This window comes from Sapajus apella, unplaced genomic scaffold (assembly GCF_009761245.1).
Source record: "Sapajus apella isolate SASKATOON/1434 unplaced genomic scaffold, GSC_monkey_1.0 scaffold53, whole genome shotgun sequence".
Classification (NCBI taxonomy): Eukaryota; Metazoa; Chordata; class Mammalia; order Primates; family Cebidae; genus Sapajus; species Sapajus apella.
Window position 1 is genome coordinate 567,584 of NW_022436993.1, and position 13,232 is coordinate 580,815.

General features: G+C 46.8%; 1 non-coding gene and 1 pseudogene across 1 annotated transcript; both read right to left on the minus strand.

Moving 5' to 3' along the window:
* Positions 1–8,156: 8,156 nt before the first annotated feature.
* On the minus strand, positions 8,157–8,690 carry LOC116527192 (annotated as a pseudogene).
* A 3,501-nt stretch (positions 8,691–12,191) lies between these two features.
* On the minus strand, positions 12,192–12,317 carry LOC116527283. The gene has a single exon (XR_004258473.1). It is a non-coding gene; the product is annotated as a U4atac minor spliceosomal RNA (small nuclear RNA).
* Positions 12,318–13,232: the final 915 nt, after the last annotated feature.

Here is a 13,232-nt window from a genome sequence, read left to right on the forward strand (position 1 = left end):
GGGAGAGCGATCGCGAGCCGAGGGCGAGTGATCGAGACAGGGCGAGGAGGAACGGGAACAGCGAGAGGTCCCTCGGGGGAAATGCAAACGCTGGAGAGAGGCACCAATTATGATAATTGAAGGTAATGGGGCCGAGGCGCCACGGAGCTCCGAGCCGTTTTACATCATCCCGCCAGACCCAGACGCGCCCGCGCCCGCCCCTCCCCGGCGGGGTCCACGCCCTCCCGGCCTCTCCGGACCCCGCCCGGGGCCGCCCGCGCACGGTTCGGGTTCCCCGCGCGCAAAGTGCGCCCGGGTCTCGCGTGTCCGAGCCGCGGTCGGCCTCCCCCACCGCCTCGTCTGTGCTGACTCAGGGAGCGCCCTCGACTTGTCTTAAAATAAAACAGGGCACAGACACTTGTGGTCTGGACAGACTCCCCCCAGGCTAGAGTCTGTAAGGACCGGAGACCTCCCCGTCCCGATCCTGGCACCAAGGCGCCCCTGTTCGCGCTGTGCTTCTCAGACTCGCTCCCGCCGCAGCCCGTTCCCCTTTTACCCCGTAACTCGGGAAATTTAAACCAGCGTCTTAATATAAGCCGCGTGGGGGCCCGGGAGTGCGTGAAAGTGGTGGACGGGATAGGAAAAGGTTTTATTATTTAACTTCTGACCAAAATGTAATCTTTAAGTCACTGAATTTTAAGGAGTCAGGAGAGATGGAACAGCAGTGTTCCCTGACTTAGAGCTTCAGAGACGGACTTTAGGGGCTGGCCTCTGTATGACTGAGGTGTTTTTCAAGACTATCGGGTTTTGTTTGTCTGATTTCTTTTTCTTTTCTTTCTTATTTATTTTTTTAAATAAAGACAGGGTCTCACTATGATGCCCCACCTGGTCTCAAACTCCTGGCTTTAAACTCCTGGCTGATCCTTCTGCCTCAGCCTGCCAAAGCCCTGGAATTACAGGCTTGAGCCACCGTATCTAGCCAATTGATTTTTTTTTTTTTTTTTGAGATGGTGTCTCACTCTGCCGCCCAGGCTGGAGTTCAGTGGTACAATCTCAGCTCGCTGCAACTTCTGCCTAGGTTCAAGCAATTCTCCTGCCTCAGCCTCTTGAGTAGCGGGAATTACAGGCAGGCGCCACCACACACAGCTAAGTTTTGTATTTTTAGTAGAGATGTGTTTTCACTATGTTGGCCAGGCTTGTCTCGAACTCTCAACCTCAAATAATCCATCCACCTCAGACACCCTAAGTGCTGGGATTACAGGCGTGAGCCAGCTCGTCAGGCCCAGTTGATTGTTTTCTGATTGTAAAAGTAATGGATCACTGTAGAAAACGTGGAAAATACAAAAAACATCTGTGGCTGTGGCAGGTGGCAGGGAGGCTGTTCCTGAGGCAGAACCAGACACAAGGAAGCCGAGATGAGGTGCGTTCCTGTGTTCCTGCATTCGCGGCCCAGACTTAGCTTGGGGTTCAGTCACTTTCCAGTGTGTTGCTTCGGGCAGACTTTTTGTTTTTATTTTTCAAGACAGAGTCTCGCTCTGTTGCCCAGGCTGGAGTGCAGTGGTGCGATCTGGGCTGACTGCAACCTCTACCTCCCGGTTTCAAGCAATTCTTCTGCCCAGGCCTCCTGAGTAGCGTGCCACCACACCTAGCCTATTTATTTATTTATTTATTTATTTATTTATTTATTTATTTATTAGTAGAGATGGGATTTCACCGTATTGGCCAGGTTGGTCTCAAACTCCTGACCTTGTGATCCGCCCGCCTCGGCCTCCCAAAGTGCTGGGATTACAGGTGGGAGCCACCGCGCCCACCCAGCTTCTAGTTATCATTTCCTTTAATATTAGAGAGGACAATGGTGTGTAATTTTCCACAACTAGGAAAATCCGTGTGCACTAGATCTCATCTATGGAGTAAGAAACCGAGTGTCAACTTACCTGAGCTATTCAAGACCAAAGACGCTCAACTGAGGAGAAAAATGAGGGCAGGTGTACAACTCACTTCAGAATAGGCCGAGCACCAGTGCTGGCTGCGACTGCTTAAGAGGCACAAAAAAAGCAAGGATGGGGCGGCCACATTCCTGTGACCCAGCCCTCCCTAACCTAGCAGGCCTGCTCTTGAGTGAGTAATTACAGGAAGGGCTGCAGAGGGCAGAGGGCCACAGAAGACAGCTGTACGCAGGATCTCAATTCATGTTTAGGATCCATTTTAAACCAACAGGGATTCTCCCAAACCTGCATTCTGTATGACTCAAAGGCACTTTCTATCTTCCTTTTCTGACCAGTCTCTAAACAATAGCTCATGGCCATTTTGTTTTGATCAACAACTGGACAGATTTAACTTTCGATGAGATGAAAGGTAAATTCTGTTTGGCAGGCTCTACCAACCTTCCTTATAAGTCATTTCATATCATGGCTGGGCGTGGTGGCTCACACCTGTAATCCCAGCACTTTGGGTGGCTGAGGCAGGTAGATCACCTGAGGTCAGTAGTTCAAGACCAGCCTGGCCAACATGGTGAAACCCTGTCTTTACTAAAAATACAAAAATTAGCCGGGTGTGGTGGTGGTTGCCTGTGATCCCAGCTGCTCAGGAGACTGAGGCAAGATAATTGCTTTAACCTGGGAGGCAGATTGCAGTGAGCCGAGATTGTGTTATTACACTCCAGCCTAGGCAACAACAGCGAAACTCCGGCTACAAAAAAAAAAAAGTCATTTTATGTCATATCATAATTCCAGACCAAAAAAATGCAGAGAAACGAGCGGGGAGAGAGGGGAAGGAAAACCCAAGTCGATCTGATATCTTTCTTTAAGGAGCAGTCAATAGTTTATTTTCCCAGCTTTTGCTAACACTGTTCTTTGATAAGTACCTCTTGAGGTGTGCCTGGCACTGCAGGTATACTGGACCATCCAGTACCAGGAATAGAATCGCCATATCACAGCCTCTTGGCTTTTCTTCTGTTGAAAACACTGTCCTGCCCAGGGCCCTCCCAAATTTTTTGCATACCACATAGCCTGGTAGAAGAGAAGCAGCTTATGCTCCAGACCATCAAACCCTCTTTTTTTTTTTTTTTTTTTTTTTTTTTGAGACAGTCTTGCTCTTGTTGCCCAAGATGGAATGCAGTGGCGCAATCTCAGCTCACCGCAACCTCCGCCTCCCAGGTTCAAGTGATTCTCTTGCCTCAGCCTCCCAAGTAGCTGGGACTACAGGCACCTGCCACCACGCCCGGCTAAATTTTTTTATATTTTTTGTAGAGACGGGGTTTCACCATGTTGGCCAGGCTGATCTCTAAATCCTGACCTTGTGATTCACCCACCTCAGCTTCCCAAAGTGCTGGGATTACAGGTGTGAGCCATTACGCCTGGCTTCAAGCCCTCTTTTATCAAATGTTTGGATTCTTACACATACATCATTCAGGTTACTTAAAATAACGTGTTCAGGGGCCGGGCGCGGTGGCTCAAGCCTGTAATCCCAGCACTTTGGGAGGCCGAGGCGGGTGGATCACAAGGTCAAGAGATCGAGACCATCCTGGTCAACATGGTGAAACCCCGTCTCTACTAAAAATACAAAAAAAAAATCAGCTGGGCATGGTGGCACATGCCTGTAGTCCCAGCTACTCAGGAGGCTGAGGCAGGAGAATTGCCTGAACCCAGGAGGCGGAGGTTGCGGTGAGCCGAGATCGCGCCATTGCACTCCAGCCTGGGTAACATGAGTGAAACTCCGTCTCAAAAAAAAAAAAAAAAACGTGTTCAGGTCAGGCCTGGTGATTCACGCCTATATTCCCAGAGCTTTGGGAGGCCGGGCTCGGGAACCGCTTGAGGCCAGGAGTTAAAGACCAGACTGGGCAACATAGCAAGACCCTATCTCTTCAAAAAATATAAAAATTAGCCAGGCATGGTAATGCATTCCTGTAGTCCGTCTCTTGGGAGGCTAAGGCAGGAAGATTGTTAGAGCCCTGGAGCTCGAGGCTGCAGTGAGTTATGATCAAACCACTGCCTTCCAGCCTGGGCAGCACAGTGAGTCTCTAAATAATAATAATAAATAATAACATTGTGTTCATTCTCTAGAGAATAATCACATCCAAGCTCTAAAAGATTGGGGCTGCAGGAATTAAGCAAAGAAACAAAAAACCCACCAGGGTAACCACTGTTTCTTAAGCCAACACTGGAACGTTGGCGTCTCTTATTACTTTTATTTTCCAGGGAATAAAATCCCTTCTTAATGGCAGGCCAGAGTTTTCTCTTCCGTCCTCCAGCAAGGAGGGAGAGGTGCTGTCGCGTGTCTTTCTCGCCCCCTTGTGGTGAGAGGGAAGCAGCGCTCAGCTGGGAAGACAGCCGCGGCTGTTTGCTGTTGGTAGAAAAAGCAAGGTCGTTCTAGGGAATATTTAGACTCGATATTCAAGTGACTCTGTCTCCATGTCATGCAATGACCTCAGTAAAAGAGGACTGTGAGCCCTGTTACCAGAGTCGTTTGAAGGCTTCAGACGATAATGAGCCAGATTCCCTTTGTGCATAAGGCTGAGAGGTGTTACCTCCATTGGTACATGCGTACCATGGAATGCAGGAGTAGCCACAGTTCTAAATAAATCACCCTTGCCTGTCAGCGTGTCACCCACCAGAAGGGGGCGTTTCTATTCTGGGCCACTGAGTTCATTTCTGGGTCTTCTTAATATTTTTGAATAGAAATGTGCTAACTGAGCAGGACAAGGCACCACTCCTAATCTCTATGATCTAAACATGGGCTTTTTTTTTTCTACAAATTTACAAACGTTTTCTTTTTTTTTTTTTTTAATGGAGTTTCACTCTTGTCACTCACGCTGGACTGCAGTGGTTTACTGCAACCTCTGCCTCCCAAGTTCAAGTGATTCTCCTGCCTCAGCCTCCCAAGTAGCTGGGATTGGCCACTACCCACAGCTAATTTTTGCGTTTTTAGTAGAGACGAGATTTCACCATGTTGGCCAGGCTGGTCTTGAATACAAACTCTTTTAACTGACTCTGACTTCAAAAAGCAAACATTGGCTGGATGCGGTGGCTCATGCCTATAATCCCAGCACTTTGGGAGGCTGAGGCAGGTGGATCACCTGAAGTAGGGAGTTCGAGACCAGCCTGACCAACATGGAGAAACCCTGTCTCTACTAAAAATACAAAATTAGCCCGGCGTGGTGGCACATGCCTGTAATCCCAGCTACTCAGGACACTGAGGCAGGAGAATTGCTTGAACCCAGGAGGTGGAAGTTGCAGTGAGCCAAGATTGCACCATTGCACTCCAGCCTGGGCGATAGAGTGAGACCCTATCTCAAAAAAAAAAAAAAAATCACATCTGTCTCTGATTTTTACAGTTGAGGAAATGGAGATTAGGTGAAACGGCTTCCTCAAAGTCACACCAACTGCACCGAAGCTCTGGGTTCAGCACACCACTCTTCATCTCAAAGGCTGAGAGGCCGTGAAGGGCTCGTCACTGGCAAATAGTGGTTTGTTTCTCCTTGAAAAGTATGTGGCAAGAAATTGTGAGGAAAGGGAGGAGAAGGGAAGGCGAGGAAGGGAGCGCCTTTATAGCTGAAACTATGGGCTGTTTTTGAGTTGATTAAATAATGACTACTCCCAAACTTGTCTCAGTTCCCATGAGCCTGAAGTAAGGAATTCTGGGAATGAGCTTGAGGTCATTCTTGGACTTCAGCTTTCAGTTACAGAAAGCAACTTGCCTAGGTGGCTGTCAGTGGCTTCTTCCTCCAATGCTTCATTTTATTTGCAAGCTCCTTCTGTTTAGAGCTTGGCCTTCTCCTATGGAAAAATGCTCTATGGGAAATTCCTGAGCCTCACACCAGTCAAGAAAGTGGCTTCAATGGAAGGGACACCCCAGGGCCCCTGGGGTCCATCCTTGGTTCCATTTCAAGGACCATGAATGGGAGACCCACCAATCGCTAAGAACTTGGAGATGATTTTATCTTCTAGGCTGAAAGCGACTTTGAAAGATGATGACAGTGAGGCAAGGCTAGTGTGGCTGACTCCGTCTTGCTTCTAGCCTCACAGGCTGGCTGGCTTTGCTCACACCTGTGCATAGGCCAAGTTAACCATGGGAGGAATTTAGTTTATAGTTTTGGTTGGAAGCAAGAATGATAACAGCCCCTCCCTAAAACTAACCCCTTCCTTGCTCAGGGACCAAAAACTAATGAAAGGCCAAGAGATTAAAATTATGGGAGAGTCTTGACCTCTGCTAAAACGTAGGAATAGTTTCTATAATCCCTTATGGCTCAGGTGTTCTGTGACCAGAAGTCACAAGAATTGTGACTTCCCCAATTGCCCCTATAGATAACATCACTGCTATAGAACATCAGATTGGTCTTTTGAGAAGTTTTTCAGATATTTGCATTCTGGCAACTGACGGGCCCCACCCAGGATCATCACACATGACTCAACCAGTCCTGTGACCACCACCCAGAGGCAGGCTCGTGCATAAGAGCCATTTTTTCACACCCCTATGATTTCACCACCAACCAGTTAGCAGCACCCATTCCCTAGTCCCCAGCCCAGCATACTGTCCTTGAGAAACCCTAACCCCAAGTCTTCTGGGAGACTGATTTGAGTGACAACTCCAGTTCTTTCATGTGGCCAGCCTCAAGTTAGTTAAACTCTTGCTTTTGCTCTGTCACCAAGGCTGGAGTGCAGTGGTGCAATCTCAGCTCACTGCAATTTCCACCTCCTGGGTTCAAGCAATTCTCCTACCTCAGTCTCTTGAGTAGCTGGGATTACAGCCTCCCACCACCAATTCTCCTGCTTCAGCCTCTCTAGTAACTGGAATTACAGGTGCAAACCACCACAGCTGGCTAATTTTTGTACTTTTAGTAGAGACAGAGTTTTGACATGTTGGCCAGGCTAGTATCAAACTCCTGGGTTCAAAAGATCTGCCCACCTTGGCCTCCAAAAGTGCTGGTATTCCAGGCGTGAGCCACTGCACACGGCCTAAACTCTTTCTTTACTGCAGTACCACAGTCTCAGTGAACTGGTTTAGTCTGTAGCAGGCAGGAAGAACTAATCAGGCAATTTACAAGACTAAGAACAAGGAGGGTAGCTGTGACTTCCCCTGGGACCCTGCCTTCTGGACTAGAACTAAGTGGGTTTATCCAAACCCAGCTTCTCCACCTGACCTTGCTCCTTTGAGCTCTGCTGTGTTCAAGTCACAGCCGCATGGTGCTTTTGCTCTGGATAAAGAGAGGCAGTGGACACAGCAGGAAGGGCCCTGGGCTGAGAGTTGCCTTCACACCAGCTGTTGGCCTGGCTCTGGGTCACACTTCACTTAGCCCCATGGGTTGCCACGTCCTCAGCTACAAATTAAACTGACCTGAGAAATGGCTTCTCAGGTACCTCCTGGCTCTAGGATTTGAAGCCTCTTTTGTGCTCACACTATGCAAGATAATGAAAAGGCTATTAAAGTGGGGGCCTTGTTCTTGGTTCTTGCAGAGGCTCCAAAGACCTAGGTCACTGATTCTCCAACTTCAGCATGCATTAGAATCATCTGGAGGGTTTGGAAAAACAGATCCACGGGTCCCATCCCACAGTTTATGATTTAGTAGGGTTGAGGTAGGGCCTGAGAATTTGTATTTCTTCTTCTTTTTGAAGTGTTTGCAATTTTTATTCCAATTACATAAAAATAAAATATATTTGAGTAGAAGTAGAAAACTAGAAGGCACTAACAAATACTAGTAACAGTGGTTATCTTTTAAGTAATAAAAGAGGTAGGGGCAAGGCATGGTGGCTCATGCCTATAATCCTAGTGCATTGGGAGGCTGAGGTGGGAGGATCGCTTGGGGTCAGGAGTTTGAGACCAGTCTTGGCAACATAGCGAGATGCCGTCACTACAAAAAATAAAAATAAAATAACATTTTAATGAGCAAAGGAAAATCAATTTATTTTGTTTTGTTTTTGAGATGGAGTTTCAGTCTGTCACCCAGGCTGGAATGCAGTAGCACAATCTAGGCTCACTGCAACCTCCGCCTCCCAGGTTCAAGAAATTCTCCCAAGTAGCTGGGATCACAGGTGCACCATCACCACACCCGGCTAATTTTTTGTATTTTTATAGAGATGGGGATTTGCCATGTTGTCCAGGCTGGTCTTGAATGCCTGAGCTCAGGTGATCGGCCCACCTTGGCCTCCCAAAGTGCTGGGATTACAGGCCCAGTGTTTTCTTTAATGCCGAAAATTTCTGCTAGTATTTCTGACTTTTTGCAAAACATCCTTTGTTGACATTCTACAAATACCATCCAGTAATGTTCCCAATACATTCTTCTTGTGGAGAGAGTGTATATTTCTTTTTGAATTTTGTAATATTTATTATTTCAGGAAGATTTTTCAGAGAAACCTGCTGACCTTCTACTTGAGATATTAGATACCCTTGATTTGTTTTTCTCCCTCATTAGTATAAACAATTAGAACCGAAGTGTCATTTGCTGAGATACCACATTTTTTCAATGCCTCTGAAATATTGTTATTTGGGGAAAGGTTGAAAATAATTTCAGTAGTTGGAGCTCTTGTCTTCATTTCTCCCAGTTTGTAGAGGCAAGCTGCTTTCTTTGTGGCCACAAATATCTGAAACAGATGGACAGTCACTGCAGGATGTATCAATAAGCCATCAATGGTTCCTTCCATGGCTTGTTTTCTCAAGTTCTCTGCATTTTTTACATCTTTAAATAATATTAATAGAAAGGGGACACTGTGGCTCATGCCTGTAATCCCAGCACTTTGGTAGACTGAGGCGGGCGGATCACCTGAGGTCAGGAGTTTGAGACCAGCCTGGCCAACATGGCGAAATCCCGTCTCTACTGAAAATACAAAAATTAACCAGGTATGGTGATGTATACCTGTAATCCCAGCTACTCAGGAGGCTGAGGCACGAGAATCGCTTGAACCAGGGAGGCAGAAGTTGCAGTGAGCCAAGATCACGCCACTGCACTCCAGTCTGGGCGACAAAGTAAGACTCTGTCTCAAAAAAAAAAAAAAAAAAAAAAATTGAACAGCCACCTGTCCAGTCTCTAGTGTGTCTCTTTCATGTCTTGTAAGTTCTCAGATGATGCTGATGCTGCTGACTGGGGACCACCCTTTGAGAACCTTTGGCCTAGAGCGGGAGGCCAGTTCTTGCAAGACTTGCCAAGAGATTGGAACCCTGCTCTTCCAGCAGTAAGAAGCTCCTGCAGGCAGACACCTAACCCAGTACCTGCAACAGATTCCGACATAACTTGTTTGCTAGGGTTGGTCTCACAGAGACTGTTCGATGATAACTAATATTGACAGAGTGTGTGCAGTTTTCAGAGAGCTTCGCTTTTCTTCATTTATTTCTCCTGACAATTCTATGATACAAATACCGTATCTTCAGAGAAAAGAAAATCAAATCAAGTCTTTGATAAGTGTCATGGTGAAGACGGATGAGTGTCATGGAGCTACAAAGAGGTGGCGTGGGGACCCCGGACTCACCCAGGTCTTTTGAGTCTTCTGTGTTCTCTGTATTTTACCAAGCTGCCCTTCAATCTATTCTTCTGGTTTATTGGGGCACTTTTTTTTTTTTGAGTTGGAGTCTTGCTCTGTCACCCAGGCTAGAGTGCAGTGGCGCCATCTCGACTCACTGCAACCTCTGCCTCCCGGTTCAAGTGATTCTCCTGCCTTAGCCTCCTGAGTAGCTGGGATTACAGGTACGTGCCACCATGCCTAGCTAATTTTTTGGTACTTTTAGTAGAAATGGGGTTTCACCATGTTGGCTAGGCTGATTTTGAACCCCTGGCCTCAGGTGATCTGCCGGCCTTGGCCTCTCAAAGTGCTGGGATTACAGGTGTAAACCACCATGCCCAGCCTGGGGCACTGTTTCTAACCAGAAAATTACTTCTTGAGGTGCTAATTAGAGATCATTTTAACACATGCAAAACTGTTATTCGGATGGCCATTTTTCTCTGGTTCCATTGCAAAACACAGTAGAAACCTGATCTGGAAACCCTTATTCCTCATTTGAACATGGCGTGGAAAAGGTCTGGTAAAATAGTGAATTAATTTTCATTGTATTTCAGTCATTGTCATCAGTGGTGTCAATTTTTCTGCACTATCCAATGTGCTGGAGAAGGACGCTCTGGATAGGATTGTCCAAAGATAAATTTTGATACTTAGTTCTCAGTTTTGATTTTTCAAATCTCTGATCATTTTTCGTTTTCTTTCTTTTTCTCTTTTTAGAGATGGGGTCTTGCCATGTTGTCCAGGCTGGTCTCAAACTCCCGGGCTCAAGCGATCCACCCACTTCAGCCTCCCAAACTGCTGGGATTATAGGCGTGAGCCACTGCGCCCGGCCAACCGAGGCCTTTTGAATGAGAATTAAAAACCATGTTCATTCATCCAAGATTCTCCCCCATCACAGGGTCCTGAATTCCTCCTCAGTGATGCTGAGAGATGGTGGTGCATAGGGCATCAGTTCTGACCAGAGGGAGTCTCCCAAGCCACAAGGAATGGAGACAATTGGGCTTTCTGGCCTTACAATCAAAACCCTATCCACCCAAGCCTATTTCCCTGAGACAAGACTCTAAAGAGAGAAGAAAGGGGAAATGCTGTGGGCTCAAGACCGCTAGACAATGTGAAGGTTGGATAGTTGGTCTTGAACAGCAGACAGAGATGAGCCCAGAAGGGCAGTAGTGGCTGAGCAGAGGTAGGAAGAAAGGACAGAGGCCGCCCTGATGCGTGACGAAGAGTGCTCCAGAGCAGGATGACTCTCCCTTGATATCGTCCTCACTTGAATTTTTTTTGAAATGGAGTCTTACTCTGTCACCTAGGCTGGAGTGTGGTGGCATGATACTGGCTCACTGCAACTTCCGCCTCCTGGGTTCAAGTGAGTCTCCTGCCTCAGCCTCCTGAGTAGCTGGGATTACAGGTGCCCACCACCATGACCTGCTAATTTTTTTTGTATTTTTAGTACAGAGATGGGGTTTTACTGTGTTGGCCAGGCTGCTCTTGAACTCCTGACCTCAGGTGATATGCCCACCTCGGCCTCCAAAAGTGCTGGGATGACAGGGGTGAGCCACCACTCGTGGCCCCATTCTTGGGTTTTATGCACTCCATCAACTACCTTCTCACCTAAATGTGGTTGGGTAGCTTTGGTGAAAGGCCTCTTCTTCAGTGAAAAAATAATTTCAACACGTAATTCTTCATCTTACATAGTAGCACAAGAAAATGCACCACGTTCTGCAGAAATTTCAGAATTCTGGGAATAAGAGTGAGGAAAACTCAGAGGCTACAATATTCATTACCTTAAACTCCAAAAGACAAGGTTCCAACCTGAAGATTAACATTTACATATTTGCAGCTGAGTGTGGTGGCTCACAGCACACCTGTAATCCCCAGCGCTTTGGGGGGCTGAGCCAGGAGAATTGCCTGAGCCCAGAAGTTTAAGACCAGCCTGGGCAACATAGTGAGACCTCATCTCTACCAAAAAATTAAAAAATTAGCAAAAAGTGATGATGTGCACCTGTGGTCCTAGCTACTTGGGAGGCTGAAGTGGGAGGATCACTTGAGCCCAGGAATTCAAGGGTGCAGTGAGCTATGATTGCAACATTGCCCTCCAGCCTGGGTGACAGAGGGAGGCACTCTCTCTCTCTTTTTTTTTTTTTTGAGACAGAGTTTTGCTCTTGTTGACCAGGCTGGAGTGCAATGGTGCGATCTTAGCTCTGCAACCTCCAGTGGGCACATTCTCTAAAAATTAATTAATTAATTAAATTGATTTTTAAAAACCACTTGGTAGGCTGTAAAGATCCATTACTAGTATTCTATGAGACCAGCAGAAGGGACTGTGAATAGGAGAATTCGCTCAAAGGAAGAACAAGGGGGAGGAGCTGAAGACAGACTTCTCCTGCTCACAGTTGTGCCTAAAGGCTACCGTAGCTGCTTTGGAATACCTATCTCCCCAAATACACTTATATTACTGGTGTTTGGTGTGTTCTACCGGCAGCATTTCGGTATGACTCACTCTAAACTGAAATGATTCCGACTCTTTGCTCATGTTCCCTGGGTTGCTGACAATCTGCAGATAATGCCAGGTGCTACCAGCACTTGGGGTGCGAGGCCGCTGGGCTACAGGACCCCGCCCCTCTAGGAGCAGTTTTCTCCACACCCCCCCCCTCCGCCCCAGCTATGGGCACGGGAGAGAGGAGGCAGGGGTAGGAATTGCCCCTAATGCAATGCTTTTGTTTTTTTCTTTTTTTCAAAAATTGCACGAAGGTAAAGCAAAGCTGTTGTTGATGCAGATGTGTTATATAGACGTTTGCAGTTCCACCCTCACGGTGCGCTCATTGGATAGTGACACAATCCCAAGACAAGGATGGGGGTTGCCCCTAATGTGCTTCCATTCCACTTGGGTGAGGCCCACCAAGCAAACGGTCTATTTGGAAAAAATATAAGGACATTTGCTCTCCTACCTGGAACTGACCTTTGAACTTAGAAGAAAATGAATAAACATATAAAAAGAAAAAAAATGAATAAACACAACAAAGTTAGGTTATTACATAGTGAGGTTCATTTTCCTCTAACGTAACAAGAGTCACACCATGCATGTTGAAGTCCGATACACTCTCTGTGCCTCCTTCCTGCTGTGGGTTCCCCACTAATAACTTTATGAGCTCAGGATGAAATGTCAACTTGAACTTCAGTGTTTGTGGCACAACCGACTACAACTCAGTTTAAGCATTTTTTTTTATTTGATTGTTTCAATTTACTCTGCACTTCCTGAGGTTCTTGGGTTAAAACAACATGATCTAATGCAATAAAAACTAGCAAGAATATCTATTTATTCTTTATTTCCAGTAGCACAAGGGCAATTGAACCTCCCCAAAGCATACCTAAACAGTGTTAATAAGCCTGCATGCTAAATGATTTTCTCTCCTTTCCCACACATTCAATTAAGAAATCCCTCGATTTTGCAATGGCGTGTTACCAGCCTGCGGCGTGACAGAGAAAAAAAAAAAAAAAAAAAAAAGAAAATGCCCAGAGTGACAGGAGAGTGAAACTAGGAAGGGAGGCCCCCCGTGAGGGGTACTGCAGCCAGACGTGGGCGGTGTGAAGGAACCAATCACGTGAGACTCGGGGATCATTCCGGGCAGAGGAAATCTCTGGAGATAGCAGAGCAGATCTGCACTAACCGTGCTGGGTGCAGATAGCTAGAGGAAGCGTGAGAGGCGCTCTGACAAGGCAGGGCACACACCGGCAGCAGGTATGAGAAATCGGTGCAAGGTTGGGTGGAGG